The following is a 19,188-nucleotide window of genomic DNA, read 5'->3' as shown; positions in this document are numbered from 1 at the left end:
GTAATGCCGTTGCCTTGGCGGGATCAACCTGAGCCGCCTTCTCCAAGTCTCCAAGCGTCTCCTCTGATTGCTGCAATCCCAGTCCCATCAGCTTCGAGGTTTGACGCCCTGGCCACATTCTCTCTCCATGTAATGTGTTATGGTCGTATGTACTGGCTCTATCACAGCTAATGTACATGGCATAACCAACACCTAGTACATCTTCACGAAAAACTCAAAATCAAATAAGGTCATGCTGGCTTAACTACCTCGCCTTCCAGAGTATGGAACACGTTTTGATGACTTCATCTTGATTGCTGTCCTCCCACTGATTTTGCTGTGATTGAGTGCCAGTGCCTTTGTCTCCCGGATTGCGGACCCCACATCGCCCTTGCTGTCAGTTTGTTCCCGTCTCCCGCCGCCGCGTCACCATCTATCGCGGCCGCGGAGTGGAGACGGGGACTACACATCCCAGCAGCCCCAGCGGCAGGAGAGCCGCCGACGCCGATTTCCGCACCAGCAGGCGCATAAAACATCGCAGCAGCCCCGGCAGAGCGGGCTTCTCTTTTCACTTGCCAGTGCCAGTGCCTTTGTCTCCCGGATTGCGGACCGCACATCGCCCTTGCTGTCAGTTTGTTCCCGTCTACCGCCGCCGCGTCACCATCTATCGCGGCCGCGGAGTGGGGACGGGGACTACACATCCCAGCAGCCCCAGCGGCAGGAGAGCCGCCAACGCCGATTTCCGCGCCAGGAGGCGCATAAAACATCGCAGCAGCCCCGGCAGAGCGGGCTTCTCTTTTCACTTGCCAGTGCCAGTGCCTTTGTCTCCCGGATTGCGGACCCCACATCGCCCTTGCTGTCAGTTTGTTCCCGTCTCCCGCCGCCGCGTCACCATCTATCGCGGCCGTGGAGTGGAGACGGGGACTACACATCCCAGCAGCCCCAGCGGCAGGAGAGCCACCGACGCCGATTTCCGCGCCAGGAGGCGCATAAAACATCGCAGCAGCCCCGGCAGAGCGGGCTTCTCTTTTCACTTGCCAGTGCCAGTGCCTTTGTCTCCCGGATTGCGGACCCCACATCGCCCTTGCTGTCAGTTTGTTCCCGTCTCCCGCCGCCGCGTCACCATCTATCGCGGCCGCGGAGTGGAGACGGGGACTACACATCCCAGCAGCCCAGCGGCAGGAGAGACGCCGACGTCGATTTCCGCGCCAGGAGGCGCATAAAACATCGCAGCAGCCCCCGCGTCGCGGGACCGCGCGCGGGCTAAGGGCGGGCCGTCTGTGGCCGTCCGGGGCCAGACGAGGCCGGGCCGGGCCACACCTCTTGGCTACCTCCCCCGTGACGTGAAGTAAGACTCTTGATCTGTGATTCGGACTAATAACTGATCCGATATTTGGTATTGTACTCCTACATTATTGATCCTTCGCGAGCTGTGTGGCCATAATGTCAGAAAGTTTGTCTACACGCTTAGGTAAAGGCAAGAAGTCATTGGTGGGAGGAAACCTTAGAGGGACACTAGATCACTTCCTGACTAAGGTTGCCTTGAAATCGGACCATAAGATAGCTGTTACCGAATGCCGTTTGTCTTCAGATCTACATTCTAACAAACCATCATCCCTGGGTTCTATTCAAACAGCGCTTTCCCCACCCATACAACGCACTGAAAAAAATCTTATTAGTGACCCGTGCTTCCCTCTACTTTTACAAGACCGGTCGCCAACTATAGAATCTTCTAGGGGGTCTGAAATTATCATTGCAAACTTGGATCCTTCTTTAGATTCTATTTTGGAGGAGGCTTTACCAATCTTGCCACCTAAATCCAAACCTAGGAACAAGAAAAACTGTAACCCACACAAAATTTCTGGGCCAGGGCTCACATCAAAGAGAAAGCGGGGTGGAGAGGGAACCAAAGGTAGTCGCGCTAAAACACCCAGATTACATATAAGCCCTCTACAGGCTAAAAACATCCAAGCACCCCCCGTGTCTGATCTGACCCAGGGACTAGTAGAGAAAATAGAACACCTAGTAAAATCCCTACTAATGCCTCTTTTCGAGAGAGTTAAGAAACTGAGTGAACAACTGGACTCCTTAGCGGAAGTATTCTCATCAAATTGTAAATTATTGAAGGAACTGGCTACTATTCAACCGCATATTATTTGTGGTCAGAAACCCTCTAATTCTACCACCACTGGGGATATCTTACCGCCACTTACAGAAAGCATATTGATACCGGTTAACACCGTCAGTGCGCCTATTACAACAGGAGCGGTGAGACCATCAGCACACTTGAATACACAAGGAAGTAAAAGCCCAACCACCACTAGGGTACCTCTCCCGGACAGGACTACGAAAGGAACGGGCCAGCATATAGACTTGCCACCCGAGGCGGCTCCATACGTTATAGTACTTACAGGAGTCCCAGAGTTGACAGCCGGGAAGACGGAGGGGTTTAAAGAACTTAAAAACAAAGCAATCTACTGGTTAAGGAAAAATAGACCTTTGCCCCCAAACATAAATGGCGAAATTCTATTTGTGAGAAGATTGGCTTGGGTAGGGCAAAGACCCAAAGATATAGAGGGGGATATTCTAATCATTAACTTCAAGGATCGAAGGGTAGTTACCCATATAGTAGACTGGTACCTGGAGAGAGGAGGGGCAGGAATATCAACCCGTGATCTGAGCTACTTTTACCCTCAATCCCTCCTGATGCCCCGTAACAATAGATCCATTCATGAGACATTTAAGAATTCTAGACATACCCCCCCAGCCCAACCCTCTAGGTTATCTAGCCATTGGGTAGACCCCTATCCATCACATGTAGATAGGCCCTTCCCCTACCAACATCATAGCATACAAAATGCACTTCAGTATCCACAATGGTCCATCCCTCTAGCCAACCACTTTGAGGCATTAACTGATTTAGATGACCTGGACTGACAGATGAAGAATAACCTGGAGGGCCACTTTTACGCTACTACTATTATGACACCCAATGATCATTCTACAAATGTACCCCTAGGCAGGGATGCCTATAAAAACTGGGACAAGGGAACCAAAACCCTAGAGGTAGTAAATGACCAGGGTCAGAACGATCTAGACAAAACATACATGGACTCTACGTCCCAACCTGATCGCCAAACAAAGTTAGCTCCTTCTCCCACTATAGCTGCCATACTCAGAGACAGTATTGACGACTCCTCCCTTAAGAGGGTAAATGCTACCCAAAACATCCTATCATGGAATGTCGCAGGTCTTACAAATAAAGTGACCAATCAACTGTGGCTAGATATAGTCACTAATTATAGTATTATCTGTCTCCAGGAAACATGGGCTGTAGATGAACTGCATATACCTGGTTATCAGACTTTTCATACACCCGCATTAGTAAGCCCACAGGGGAGAAATAAAGGGGGCCTGTGTAAATATGTTTCTATTACAGAGGAAATAAAAATACTCAGATACATGACTACTGAGTATTATCAGATTTTATCAATTAGTTGGGGTCATGCTAAGTTTCTGACCCTAATAAATTTTTATAATAATGTCTCAATAAATAGTTTAGAAAGTGTAATTGATAAAATTATGTATAGTGTTAATACTATTAAGGACCAGAAAGAAGGTGGGATGGCTCTGATCTGGTTGGGTGATTTCAATTGTACTGTTTGTCCTAATGGTTCCAAGGGTATTTGCGGCCTCGGTGAACATAAGGATGAAAATCCCACCCATTTCATTCACTCGAATTCAGGAAACATGTTTAACAACATGATTTTTCATTTCAACTTGTCCTATATTAACGAGTTATGTACTCCAAATATTCAGTTTCAGCCAACCTTTCACGGGAGGGGGTGCAACTCAACAATTGATTTTACTTTTATATCCACAACTCACGCAGGGCTAGTGTTAACATGGGAAACACTTGATGCTGTTTTCAGCGATCATTATCCAATTTCTTTTAACCTAAAAATTAAAGGGTGCCAACAGACCTCAGTGGATAAATTTATATACCAACCCACCATTAACCTAGCTACTAAAAATGGGTTTTCTATAAAATGGGACAGGGTAGACCCTGTAGGATTCCTATACAACTTAACAGTAACAACTCAAGAAGACATGTTTATCTGTCTGTCAGAAACTGAGGAGTCACCAAAAATTATGGGCTCGTTCTTAAAAATACAATCAGAACTGAAAAAGCTGCTAACAAGGGAGTACCGACCAAATTCCAATAACACTCATGGTTGGTTTGACAACAGCTGCACTAAAGCACTTACAGCTCTAAAAAGGGCATTGCATGCATCAACAAAATGCCCTGTGGAGATTCGCCAAGCTAGAAAGCTGTATCAGTCGGCCCTTAAAACGAGGAAACTATCCCTGAGGAAAGAGGCCCGGTCGGCCCTGTATGAAGCCTCTAAATCTAAGGATAATACTGCTTTTTGGAAAGCGGTAAATGCTCCTTACCTACAGAATAAACAGACAGACATCATAGACATAGCCATCAATGGGGAAATCTGGGTCAACCATTTTAAACACCTGTATGATAAAGTTAATCCCTCTGACCCTGTTAATCCCACGATTGATGAGACGGGCACCCAACATATTACAAACCCATTGAACATATTCCCGCTAGATATTATTTTTACTTGTAAGGAGGTCATTAAGGCAATTAAAGAAAGCCCTTCAGGTAAAGCACCGGGCCCGGACGGAGTCCTAATAGACGTCTACAAAGCTGAGATTGATCTCTGGGCTCCCATGTTAACAAATGTTTTAAACCACTCAAACCAACATGGGTTTTTATCGTCCTGGTCTGAAGCTATAGTTGTTCCAATTTTTAAAAGAGGAGTCAGAAATTACCCCACCTGTTACCGGCCAATATCATTATTAGATGCATTAATGAAGGTAGCAGGCCGGAAATTTTAAATAGGATACAACTCTGGGCAGAAGAGAATAACGTAGTCTCAAATTTACAGTATGGATTCAGACCGGGTAAAGGTACCATAGAGCAGGGATTAAATTTGGCTTTAGTTTTATCTAAGTATACCCAGGCCAAAAAGGGAAACCTTTTCGTTACCTTTGTGGACCTGAGTTCTGCTTTCGATTGTGTGGACCACGAGAAACTATGGTCCACATTATCTGAAATGGGTATAGATTTTAATATCCTCCAGTTCATAAAAGCACTGTATAGGGATGCAGGTGCCAGGGTACGTTATGGCAATAAGGGCGAGTGCTCTGACAAGTTTCCCATTAAGAGAGGGGTGCGACAGGGGTGCATTTTAACACCCCTTCTCTTCACCCTATATATAAATTCCATCGGTCAACACCTAAGGGAGTCACAGTACGATTACCCAACTATCCTGGGAACATCAGCGCCACTATTCCTTTATGCTGATGATGCCGCTATCATGCACCGAACTAGGATCGGCTTACAGAGGGCCGTCCTGAAATTTGCTAACTACATGAGAGACAGAGGGCTAAAAGTCAACACTACAAAAACATACACCATGGCATGTGGTCACGGGACAAAGAAAGCACCCTGTCCAATCTTCCTTGATGGCAAGAGGATCGAGACCACGGATCGATTTTCTTACCTCGGAATAAATTTTGATAGGAAGGGTAACTGGCATGCAGCATTAAATGCCAGACATCTAGCTTTCACCCGGGCAATAGGCGCCCTGAAAAATTTTGCGGCCAAATTAGGTGTTAGACCTGTGGAGGAACTGATTTTAATTGATAAAGCAACATGTATCTCTACTGCTACTTATGGGTCTGGCCTTTGGGGTATTGAAAACCCACAACTGATACAAAAAACTGAAAATCAGTTCCTTCGCTATTTATTAGGGGTCCCCAAATCATCAGCTACCTACATTGTACATATTGAGCTGGGCCTATTATACATTTCCGATGTTATAAAAATTGCGCCTATATTATTGTGGCACAAAATATGGGTTACCCCCGAGACTTCATTAAACAGAGATTTAATCATTGACTGTCTTAAACTTGATGGAATAAGTAATATCAAATGGCTCACTTATGTAAAGAACATGCTAACTGAGCTCGGACACCCAGAGTTTTTTGTGAGGCCATCAAGTATGGAAACGGTGTCCAGAAAGTCGCTAAGAGAGCTGGCCCTCAACCATCTAATTAATATTAGGTGGAATCTGGAAAAAACTAAAACCGCAGTCACTAGATACCAGCAAATCACTGTTCATGAAGGGCTCCAAGGGTACCTTTCGATTCAGTCAAGCTGCTATGCCCGAATGTTATTGACCCGTTTTAGACTAGGCACTTTTTTTCGCCTGACCACCTTCCCAGATTGTAATAATTGGTCAAATGAAATTTTAGTATGCCCTTGTGATGACATCTCTGCTCAATCAAATATCCATTGTGTTTTATTTTGTAAATTTTATCAGATTCCAAGGGGGGTTTTCTTGAAACCAATTTTAAAGGCCTGGGGTATTCGTACGTGCAGATCAGCTTTAACCAGGTTATTACAGCTAGAAAATGAATCTGTTATCCTTGCTGTATCTAGCTTCCTAAAACTGGTTATCAGGTTTCGGAACTCAATGCAATCATTATGAGTATTAACCCTATATTTTAGTTCTTGCTGTTTCTTGAGAAATACTAGCTTCTTCTTAAATGAACTTTTATGATTTGTACATGACAGACATAATAATATTTCCAATTCAGGCGACTGTTTTAACTGTATTTAATGTCTATTGCACTTTTTAATGTATGCTTTTATGATTTTGCTCTGAAAATCGAATAAAGCTTTTTTGATTTGATTTGATTTGATTGCTGCAACTCCCTGTATACTGTTTGTCTTGCCCCTACTATCGCACTGATTGCAGCCCCCCTGATCACTGTCTTGAAGGCCTCCCACTCGACCATTCTTGTGCAAGCTGTGTTTGCATTCTCATTAAAGTAATTACTGATGGTGGATACTAGCGTGTCACAGAGTCCTCCAGCGCATGCGGGTTTAGTCTACAGGTTGGGACTGGCGTGGGGACTCTTCCCCAGGATAGTGTTATTTCTAATGAACTATGCTCAGATATCGTCTTCCCTAAGTAAGTGGCCTGCGTTATTCATGATAAAAGTCCGCTAGTACAAAAAATGTGGTCAATTCAATTTGTGTGTGTAGGGAGTGAGGTGGGGAGTAGAATGAATATTCCCTATGACATTTGTGTCTGGATCGCCATTGTTCCCTGCAATGGTGGGTGTGAGCAGTCAAGGTTAGTGTCCAATACCGCATTATAATCTCCCCCCAGGTGCATATACACTACCCAACACCACATGTTGGCCATTTAGGGTGCCTAGTAAAAAGACATATCGACTATTTGAGTCTATACGATGTGTCAGTTCATTGAAGGGGGCCACTCTTAATCCAAATTGCTGCCCCCCGCGCAAATGCCGAATATGAAGTATTGTATACTTGTCCCCTCCACTTTTTCTGTACTTTAATTGCTTCCGCATTAGTAAAGTGTGTTTCCTGCAGAAATGCTATTTGTATTTGTTGTGTGCAGAGCTGAGCATATATCATTTGCCTCTTGTGTACCAAACCCATCCCCCTGACATTCCAAGTAGTTACCTTATACAACCCTGGAGCAGCCATGTGTAACTGAGTGTGAACAATGTATTACACTTTGTGTCATCATTGCAGACGGGGCATGTCTCAATCTGTCCCTCCTGGCCCACTATGTACCTATCAAGTACCAATACCCCAATTCTGAGTCCGACCAAACTAACCAAAACAACTGCAGCCATAAGGGCTGTGAACTACAATGTGCGATCGCTGTTGGGGACTCGGCCATATTACTACACCAGGCTGTCCACGCCCATCAGGCTATACGCCCAAACCCTGGTGTGTTCAAACACTAGCACGTTCCCAAGTGTGTATGAAGGGGCAACGCTGCTTCATAGTGAGGGATGCGCCCCTTAGTAAGGCTATCCATTCTGTACCCGCGCCCCCAGCTGCCCTGTAAACCAGTGCATTCAGGTGTCCCCATTGTTGGTGAATATTTCCTATGTCACATTACAATCAGGCATGTCATACACACAAATTTGTTACCCATTGACAGCAGCCCAAGCATTTCCCCCAATAGACTTATATATACTATGCATTACCACCCCCTGGTACGGAGGAACGAGAATGTCTCTGCTTCTACTCGTCAACCCAGGAAGTCATCTGCAGTCCATGGGGTAACAGTCGTGAATAGAGTCAGACTGTTTTCAGAGTCTGATTGTTTTGGTGTGTCCTCTGATGATGTCTCCGATGCCTGGTATCTCGCATCCTTAAATGCCGCCGCCGTTTGTATTGCTGTTCGTTGACTTTCCTGGACTTGTTCTATTGACGGGGTTTTTGCGGAGTCATCCCGCTTGTCCTGAAGTTGCCTCCGTCGCCATGTTCCAGAGAGGGCCCCACGTCCGGACTCACCATGCTGCCTATCAGGGAATGTTTCGTCCAACCAGGTGTAGGCTTCTTCCGGATCATTGAAAAAATGACTCTTTTGATCACAAATTACTTTCAGGCGGGCCGGGTAAAGCCATGCGTATTTGAGATTCAGTATTCTGAGTGTTGCCTTGACGTATAGATAAGAAGCTCTTTGGCGTTGTACCAACATAGTATAGTCCGGAAAGAGGGATACCCTTTTGTTTTCGTGTTGGATAGGAAAGCATTCTCTAGCACTGCGAATCAGGGTATCTCCATCTTTGTAATTCAGTATTTTCGCAACTATAGGCCGCAGCGGCGCACCCAGAGTTGATTTTCTAGCAGGTACTCTGTGCGCTCTCTTCACCCAGAACATTTGACGAGAGTTCTTCCGGAGCTACTACCTTCTGCAGCCAGCCTTCTATAAATTGAGTCACATAAGGTCCCTAGGCTGGCTTAGTCAGCTTTAAGTAGTAGAAAATCTGTAGATAATGCCCCCAGCTGCTGTTCTATAGCACTCCTAGAGTCTCGTATCTCTTGCAGAATTAACATCTAATTCATCCAGCATTGTAGGTGGGACTCAGCTCAATAATTTTGAACACGCTTGGTCATCTAGTGATTACTGCGGCGGTGGATCGATTTCACCTTGGGCCGTAGATTTCCCTTTTGTCCTGCCCATGGTCTCGGCTGTGCCTGGCAGGTGCTTGTTGTACAGTTTGCAGGGTATGGCGCTCTATATCTACTCTTGGATAGCTTTCACGTCGTATCGGGCGTGGCCGTCCCGCAGTCTAAACCAGCTCCGTTGTGTATCATTTGTACGGGCGATGAATTACTTGCCTGGAGGGGCAGCCCCCATCACACGCCTTAGTTCTAGTCCACAGCTTTCTCTTTTCAGCACTTCACAGGTTTGCCAATGGGGCCCACAGTCACACAAAACGCCATTTCCAGATGCCTATAGTGTGCTTTGCTGGCACACGCTTTTGTGGACTACTCCCAAGTCTGGCCCACACTCAGAGCCCCGCCCAACCTGCATATGCACTCACCAGGCTTTCAATAAGTCCCGCATTCCATACCAGAGCGGGCCCGCAATTACAGCCGGCCTCTTCACATAAGTCACAGCGAGCCCAAGTCCAATGCACTGGGCCCACCTCTTCCAGTCAACCGCCCTAGGAGTTGGATCAGTACAGCTTCGCCACTCCTGCACGTGCAATCCTGGCCGGCCGGCCCAGTCCACCAGATCCGAGCCCCAAACGGGTCAGTTCCAGTGTCTAGCAGATTCCCGGGTCCCCACAGTTGCAGCACTTGCTCGCCAGCTTCACGTAGGATCACAAGGCAGAGACTGACCACTCCCAGTCAGTCTGTATACTCAGGCACAGTTGCCAAGAGGAGGGGAGGGTTAAAGCATTCTGAGAGCCCCATTCCCTTTGTGAGCGCTTCCTGAAGGGAGTACCCCAAATGTAGGGATCTCAGCTACTCACTCTCAGTGGTGCTATGTTTACCTCGCCCTCTGTGCTCGGACTCCGCGCTTACAGCTTTTCCTGTCTCTCCCATCGGTGTCCATGACTGTCCTTCAGGCTGGTCCCCTGCATTCCAGGACTCCACCTCCTATATTTTATTTATTTATTTTTAAAGTTTTATATAGCGCTAGCTTGACCCGTAGGTATCAGAGCGCTTTACATACATACTGTAAAGAAAAACAGACGGAAATTGCATTACATAGTAGGCAGGCAGTAAGGAAGCAAAACCATGGATAAAAATAAATACAGCATGGAAGAAAGTTAAGGTGGTTAACACAGTCCGGTCACCAACTATCCTTGAATGTCAAGAGAGAGGAGTAAACTCGGATATTGAACTCTAGGTTAGTTGACGTTGGTCAGGAAAGTATTTGTTAAGGAGATGGATTTTCAGGTCTCTTGAAACAGGAGGAGGGGTTGTATCTGAGGACTCTAGGGAGAGCGTTCCACATCCTGGGAGCGTTGCCAGAGAACAATCGGTTTTGTGTGGTTTCCTTTTTCAGTTTCGGATGAATAAGGAGTGAGTTGGAGCTTTTCAGCGTTCTGGATTGACCTGCTCTTACCAGTTTGTTGTTCAGGTAGTTAGGGGCCGGAGAGTGAAGGGTTTTGTGTGTGATGCAAGCCAGTTTGTAAATACACCTCCCTTCCATGGGAAGCCAGTTGAGGGAGTTGAGAGCTGGAGTGATGTGATCAAATCTTTTTACTCCAGATACGAGTCGAGCGGCCATGTTCAACACTGCCCTTAGAGGGGCTAGGTGAGCTTTTGGAGTCCCTGTTAGAATGGCGTTCCCGTAGTTGATTTTAGAGAGAACTAGGGATTGGACTACTGTCTTGAGGTCATCATGGGGAAGAAAAGGTTTCAATTTCTTGAGGTGTTTTAGAGAGAAAAGAGCACTTTTTGCAGAGTTTTTGATGTGGGCCTCCAAAGATAAGTTCTTGTCAAGGGTGATGCCTAGAGACAACTGAGTCGGATAGGATGATGGGGCAGTTTAAGGCGACCAGATTCTTGAGCCACTCTTGGATTGGACGATGGTTGCTTTTTGGAGAGAATAGGATTAGTTCTGTTTTATCTGGGTTGAGCTTTAAGTGGTTAGCGTTGAACCAAGTTTGGATCATGGTTAGAGTGGTAGTGAGGTGTTGGATGTCGCTGGGAGACTTGATATTGAAATAGATTTGGGTGTCATCAGCGTAAAGGTGGTAATTCACTCGGGCTTTTTTCAAGATGATTGTGAGGGGCTCCATGAAAAGATTGAAGAGGGCCGGGGAGAGGATCGAGCCTTGCGGGACCCCAAGTGTGACTTTTGTTGGCTTCGAGAGACAGGAGTTGATTTTAATTTGTTGCGAGCGGTGTTGAAGGAAGGAGGTGAACCATTTTAGTACTGTGCCATTGATGCCGGAGCACTTCGACAAGGTCACCAGAAGCGCTGGATGCTTTACTGTGTCGAATGCCGCAGATAGGTCAATAAGGATGAGTAGGCAGGCATCCCCTTCATCTAAAGCCTTGTGAATATCGTCAGAGACGTTGAGCATAGCTGTTTCCGTGCTACAGCTTTTCCTGAATCCTGATTGAAAGGTGTTGAGGAGGTTGAACTCATCAATATGCTTGTTGAGTTGGTGGAGAACGCATTTTTCCAATGTTTTTGCAAGGAATGGGAGGTTGGAGATAGGTCTGAGGTTGTTGAGATCATAAGGGTCGGCCCCTGGTTTTTAGGTCTCGCCTGACCCAGCGCATGCGCTGGTCTGGCGAGACATTTTGTAGGTGGGTTTAGAAAGTGCTACCCACCTTTTTGTGCTGGCGACAAGCTACAGTGCACGTTGGCGTGCACGCGCACAGCTGCTCCCCGCATTCTCCCCTCCCTTCTCGCCCAGCCATCTCCTGCGCCAGCCTTCAGAACCATACCCCTCCCCCCGCCGCGCACCCCTAGCGTGAGTCATCGCGATCGCTTTCGCTTTTAGAGTGATCGCGATGTCCATTTTAATCATATTCTAATACTTTTTCTTGTCAATACACTCTTACGTGAAATTCACTCGTACGATATTCGTGATTCATATGGGAACGCATTAGTATAACTTAAAGATAGCCGCCCAGTTTGTTTTTAAGCATCTTACATGAAATTCACTCATACGATATGCGTGATTCATATGGGAACGCATTAGTATAACTTAAAGATAGCTGCCCAGTTTGTTTTTATCATTACTGCATGTGACTCAGAATTTGGGAAATAAATAGCGATTCCAAGATGGCGCTCATGGTCCATGCCGTGGGCACACGAGAAGTGATCACCTCCTCTACTTTTTCCGTTAAACTGTAAGTTTCGTTTTTGCTAATTTTTGTACTATTGTAGCCTGTGTACCCCTTGTTCAGATGTGGCATATTAATGGAGTATGTGGCCAATTGCAAGCAAAGAAAATGGGTCGTCTTAATCCCTGCTTAGGCGCCTGCATTCCTGCCCATTTTTAAAGTAAATTGTCCAAGCTGCAATGCATCTTGCATTACAGCTGCCTGGTGTGCTGTACTGCCGGCTTCTCTCTAAGCTTTGCCTGGACTTTTTAAATGGGCCATCCAGTCATGACGTCACAGTAAATCGCAAGACACGAGCAGACCTCAAACCACACACACACACAACCACACACACACACACCCACCCACCCACAGCCACACACACTCCCACACACACACAACCACAACCACACACACACACTCAACCACACACACACACAACCACACACCCAACCACACACACACTCAACCACACACACACTCACCCAACCACACACACACTCAAGCACACACACACACCCAACCACACACACAAACACACACACACAAAAACACACACACACACACACTCAACCACACACACACTCAACCACTTACACACTCAACCACTTACACACTCAACCACTTACACACTCAACTACTCACACACTCAACCACTCACACACTCAACCACTCACACACACCCAACCACACATGCACTCAACCACACACACCCAACCACACACAACCACACACACAAACACACCCACAAACACACTCACTCAACCACACACACGCACACAACCACACACGCACACAACCACACACACTCAACCACAACCACACACACACACTCAACCACAACCACACACACAAGCCCACAAACACCCACACACACACTCACTCAACCACACACACTCACTCAACCACACACACTCACTCACCCACACACACTCACTCACCCACACACACTCACTCACCCACACACACTCACTCACCCACACCCACACACACACACACTGAACCACACACACCCACCCCCACACCCCCACACACCCCAACACCCACACACACCCCCACACCCACACACACTCACTCAACCACACACACTCAACCACACACACGCGCCCAACCACACACACGCGCCCAACCACACACACGCACCCAACCACAAACATGCCCAAACACACGCACGCCCAAACACACACACACCCAATTTTTTGGGCTGTGAGCATAAATACAATGTCACCAAACACGATGAACACCTCGGGAAAGTTTGGGCAGTCACCCCCAACTTTGAAACCACTTGCTGTTGCAGAGTGTGTGCTGTACACATGGCAATACCTTGACACAGCGGACTGTTGCAAGGAATGCTTTGAGCCTCGGAGGCTGACAGACCTCAGTCTGTGCATTTGTTTACCCAGTCTTGGCGCTGCATGAAAACAGGTTGCCCACTGTCCAGCATGAAGTGAGACACTGTGATCGGGGCTGGAGATGCTATTTAGCAATCTGCTTAGAAGATTGTGTTTCATTTATGGCATTAAACATAAAGGAGCACTGGCAACGCTGATAAAATGGATTTCATTTTGAGTAGTGACTAAAACTTTTTAAAAGCCTGCAGTACTGCAACAAGCATTTGCAATGCAATAGGTCTCGCATTTGCAAAAGTTTAAGCTATTGGCATGGTTCATGACAATGCCTTTTTTATCTATTTTATAAAACAAAAACATAAATAAATGCCATTATCATTTAGAATGCCAATAGCTAGTGTTGCATTATTATTAGCAATGCCAACTGCTCACACTTTTATAATGCGAGACCTATTGCATTGCAAATGCTTGTTTGAGAATGGGTGTGATTTGTCCAAGTTGAAGGGAGTTTGGGACACAGCCTGAGGTGAGAGAGGCGTTGATGATTTTTGTCCAGAAAGGGGAAATGGTGTGGTTAAGTTCTTTTATGATTGTGGATGGGATGGGGTCCATAGTGTGAGAGGAAGGTTTTAGGTTAGAAATTATACTGAAAACCTAATTTTCCGACATTAGCTCAAAGTCGGACCAATACGCATTGTTTTTTAGCTGGAGGCAGACCGGATTGTCCTTGGTAAGAACTCTATCTGAATGATCAGGGGTGGTTAGAGTGGGGCAGGTTAAGAGGGAAGGAGGGTTAGAGGTTTGGATGAAGGATTGATCAATTATCGAGACTTTATTAGTAAAGAAGGTGGTAATTTCTTCACAACGCTCATTGTTGGCTTTGATTTCTTGAGAGGGAGTGCAGTTAGTTTGGCTTTTGACAATGTGGAAGAGTTCTCTCGGTCTGTTTTTCGCCAGATCTAGTTGGCTGTGGAAGAAAGACGCCTTTTCACTGAAAATGTGTTTTTTTTATGCTTGCCGAGCAGATCTAAGTTGCGCTAGGTGTAAGGTCGAGGGGTTTAGTCTCCAAGACCTTTCCGTTTGTCTGAGTTGACGCCTTTCCTCATTCAGATCCATGTTAAGCCAGGGTTTAGATTTGGTTCGCCTCAATTGTTTGAGTTTGAGAGGAGCTACTTGGTCTAGGACCTCTGTCATTTTTTAGTTAAAGTGTGTAGTGAGGTCATCGCTGTCGATGATGAGGGTTGGAGTTGAAGATGGGCATGAATCCTGGATTCAAGTTCGGATAAAGGGATTGCTTTGATATTTCTGGTCCAGTGTTTAGGTTTGTCATCACAAATAGGTTGGTGGAAGACAAGTGCATCAATCTTGAACAGAATGAGGTGGTGGTCGGATCAGTCAATGGGAGAAATCGCTCTCAGAGAGACCAGATCATTGTTGGTAATGATCGCATCCAGTGTTGCACCTTTGATGTGAGTTGCAGAGTTGTTTGAGGTTATATATTTCAAGTAGGTTGGATAGGTTCTGGGTAGTGGAGTCTTCTGGGTCGTTCCAGTGGACATTGAGGTCACCCAGGAACATGTCTTTAGTGTCTGTCATGGAGAACCGTGATATTAGGTCTGTTAGTTCTTCTGGGAAAAAGGTACGCTCTCCAGTAGGATGGTAGATGGTGTGGAATTTGATGGGTGAGGCGCCCTTGGCAGTGAGTTTGACACCCAGGTATTCAAACGGTAGGTATTCTGCAGGTTTAAGTTTGGTAATCTGTATTCCTGCCTTGTGGATGATGGCTAGTCCTCCCCCCGTTTTGATCGGTCTGTCTTGTCTGATGATGGTGTACCCTGGAGGGGTGAGAATGTCAAGAATGGGGGTGGAGTGGACATTGAGCCAGGATTCAGTGAGGAAAGCGATGTCTATAAACGCCTCAGTCTTCGCGGTTCCCGGGCCAGCATCTTTCCCTCAGGAGACTCCGCCTACAATCAAACAAACCAGCGTCATCGGCCCTTTATTCCATTCTCCTACCAGCTGCTCTCTATGTCAGCAATCCCTCCCAAGTCTCAGGCAATCTCGCAAGATGGCGACCGCGGCCCAGCTCAGATTCACCTCTCCCACCTTCCGGGCTCAGACCGCGTATCCTCTCGGCTGTCGGGTGTCTCTAGAGCAGACGGCGTCCCGGGTGCTTGCTTTCACGCGTGGACGCACACCCGGATTTCTACAGGATGTTGCAGAGTGTCGCCGGTGCTCTTTCAGAGCACGTCCGCCATTGCCAGTTGCTGGCCATGCCCCTCGTCCAACGTGGATTTTATGGCTATCATAAATTTTATGAGGCGTGCGGCCAGTTGCACCGAGTCACCTTTCAGACTCACGAACTAGACTCTAGATATTGGGTATCAGAGCACTTTACATGAGCACCAGTTTCGTTACAGATGGACACATTAATTTTTGTTCAGCACGGGGAGATTAAGTGATTTGCCCAGAATCACAGGATGGTGAGTGTCAATGGCGAGACTCAAACCCAGTTCCCCAGCTTCGAGGTTGACCGCTGACCCGTAAGGTTGCATCCTCTCTCCTACATGATCTGCCATTCCTTACGTTGCAGTAAAATGAGTGTTCTGCCTTCCTTTATGGTCGATCCATGCTCCCAATTACTTATATGCAGTGACAATCTCAATGGGTTTTCCATCGACATGCCATGAGCCTTTCCTTTTTATTTGCCTTGTGATGATCATCGCCTTTGTTTTTGCTGTGTTTATTGTCAAATTGTTTACTTTACAGTATAGTGTCAATACAGTCAGGAGCCGCTGTAGCCAGGGTTTCGTCGAGCAATATTGTATCATCCGCGTATTGCATTGATTGAATTTTAGTTCCAGCAAGTTTGGGGGGAAAAGCTCAGGCGTTTCCCACACAGTCTGGTAAATCTGCCAAGTACAGATTAAAAAGTATTGGGGCCAGTATACATCCTTCCTTTAGTCCCTTGTTGGTTTTTATTTTTTATGTCGTAGACCATCCAGACGGGACTCTTATCTTGACCCAGGTCTCCGCATGCAAGGCAATAAGTGTTTTTAGTAGTGTTTGGTCAATGCCCCAGTTTTTTAGTTTTATCCACAATATCAGTGGGGCCACACTATCAAATGCTGTTTGGAAATCGATGTACGCTAGATACAAAGCCCTTCCCTTTTTTGATAGCGTAGACTCAATCAGGTGGAACATACAGACTAAGTTATCTTCAATGTGGCATCCCTTTTGAAAGCCTGTTTGTGTATGTGGGTCAGTTTGCGCTCTTCTACCCAGGCAGCTGTCAGTTCTTGTAATAGCGGACTGGCGTAGCACTTTCCATCTACATCTAGGAGCGCAATCATCCAATAATTTTCAGGGTTGGATCGCAAGCCTTTTTTGTGTATTGTGTATTGGGACCAGGACTCAGGAATGCTTCCTCCTGATATATACTCCCAGAATAAGGGTGCCATGATTGTGGAACATTTTCGTGCCATCCCTTTATACACCATGGGCGGGATGCCATTTGGGCCGGGCACCCCTACAGATCGCATTTTTTCAATGATGGGCATCACTTGGTTGGGGGTTATTTTATTTTGGTAATGCGATTCATTTTGTAATCCGGCATAGCTTCGCCATCTAAAGGTGGGGGAAAAATTGGCTCCTGAGCATAGAAATCTACATGCCCTAGGTTAGTGTAAGCCCAATTTACGATGTGTTTACTATGCAGGAAAAAGAGCTCTTACACTCTATTAGGTAAGTAGGCACCTCTGCACCTAGCTTGCTATTACCATTGCCCTCTAGTTTCTGCTTGTTCCAGCCTGATCCAGTTGCCTCCTTTTGACCAAGTGACAAAGCTGCTGCCCGGGTTTTCCTGCCTGGATTTTTCCTGCTCATCATTCTTACCACCAACAGAAGCTACACCCACCCCAGGACCTACTTAATGCAGGCCCCAGTGCGAGGACCAAGCAGAGGTGCGCAGCAGGCACAACGCTAGCTCGCCAAAGGCAAGTCCGTCTGTGGCCATCCAAGCCTGGACCGTGCCAAAACTGTGGCCTCACAACCATCCAACGCAACACCACAGCCACCACTGAAGCCAATGAATGCTGCCACTACTCCTCGGCCAACTTCCATGACCACAACGCACACCTGCAAACACGCTGATGCCGCATAGCCCTCAGCACCACATCTTTCTCCTCCACCCATTGCAATTCCCCCTGCAGCACCTCAGACGCCGACACCACCACCTACAAACAACCGATGCACGCCACTACCCAGCACCAACTGTCCATCATGCTTCTCAATGCCTGATTCCTCGGGATACACTCCACCGAAATCTGGGACCTCCTAAACAGCAACGCACCCAACCTTCTCTTCCTTACTGAAACATGGCTCAGCGCAGCCTCCAACCCGGACTTCACCGTAGCCATCCCACCCACCTACAAAATCATACACCGGGACCGAACCTACCAGCCAGGCAGAGGACTCGATCATCTACAAAAACACAATTGACTGCACCACCTACATAGACTTTGAGACTAACCTCATGGAACACCTCTACTTCAAAATATGAACGGACTACACCACCACCCTTAAGGCAACCCTTGTCTACTGTCCTCCGGGCCCCCCAAGTGGAATTCTGCCATCACATCACAGACTTCATTGCTCCCTTCTCCATCAGACATCATGGACCCTAACTCCGCGGCCCTCCTCAACAGTCTCAGCAACCTCAGGCTCATCCAGCTTGTCCAAGGACCAACCCATACCCTCAACCCTATTTTCTCCTCCAACAACAGGATTACTGACACCCACACGACCCCACTCATATGGTATGACCACTACATCATACATTTCAAGATACCTGCCCACCAAGCCACCCCACAAGAAAAACTCAAAGCACCATCAAGATACTGGGGAAAAATATCGGAAGAAAACTGAACCAAGACACTAAGAGAATGCCCACCCAACCACACCGCTACTGACAATGCATGAACCTGGGAGATTTGAAGATTACTGCCCTTGCTGATTTGAATTGTTTCTACATGTGTCGGTTCTGCAGCCCCAAAAGGACTGGGTCTGCTGGCGCTGGAACAGAAGGAACCGTGCGGCAGGTGTAGAGGCGAGGTCCAAAGATGGAGTTAAAGTGGGCCTGATAATAAGTCCAGAGGTGGCAGATGGTCTTAGGGGTGGACCCCCAGTGGAAGTCAAACTGGAGACCCCAGTGACTCCCTGAGGTTGAACGCCCATTAGAGGGAGCTAGAATTGAACTGAACATCTGTAGCAGGGCTTCTTTCAAGGCCGCTATCTACTGGGGGTTTAAAGACGGGCGGGTAATTGGGGCCTCGCCAGGGCAAATTGCAGGCCTGGTTGTATTTTGGTGATAAAAGAGGCTTGCAATGCTCTATCTTGTTGCCAATGCGCCTCTCACTAGAGTCTGAGTGGAGGGATGCGATATAGTCCCACTTAACCTTCTGGCATTTATGTCTAGACTTTGACTTACTGGTAGACTTCACCTGGGGAAGTGAACCTTATGCAGTAACAGCCTCAAGACCGGACCTGCAACTTGGAATGACATCTGTGCTTTGAACACAACCTCTTCTTAAGTTCACCGACGTAGAGGTTCACTTCCCACCCCAAAATCACCTTTAAGCGCCTGAG

Source organism: Triturus cristatus, chromosome 2_2 (assembly GCF_964204655.1).
Source record: "Triturus cristatus chromosome 2_2, aTriCri1.1, whole genome shotgun sequence".
NCBI lineage: Eukaryota > Metazoa > Chordata > Amphibia > Caudata > Salamandridae > Triturus > Triturus cristatus.
Note: the sequence above shows the minus strand (reverse complement) of the source record.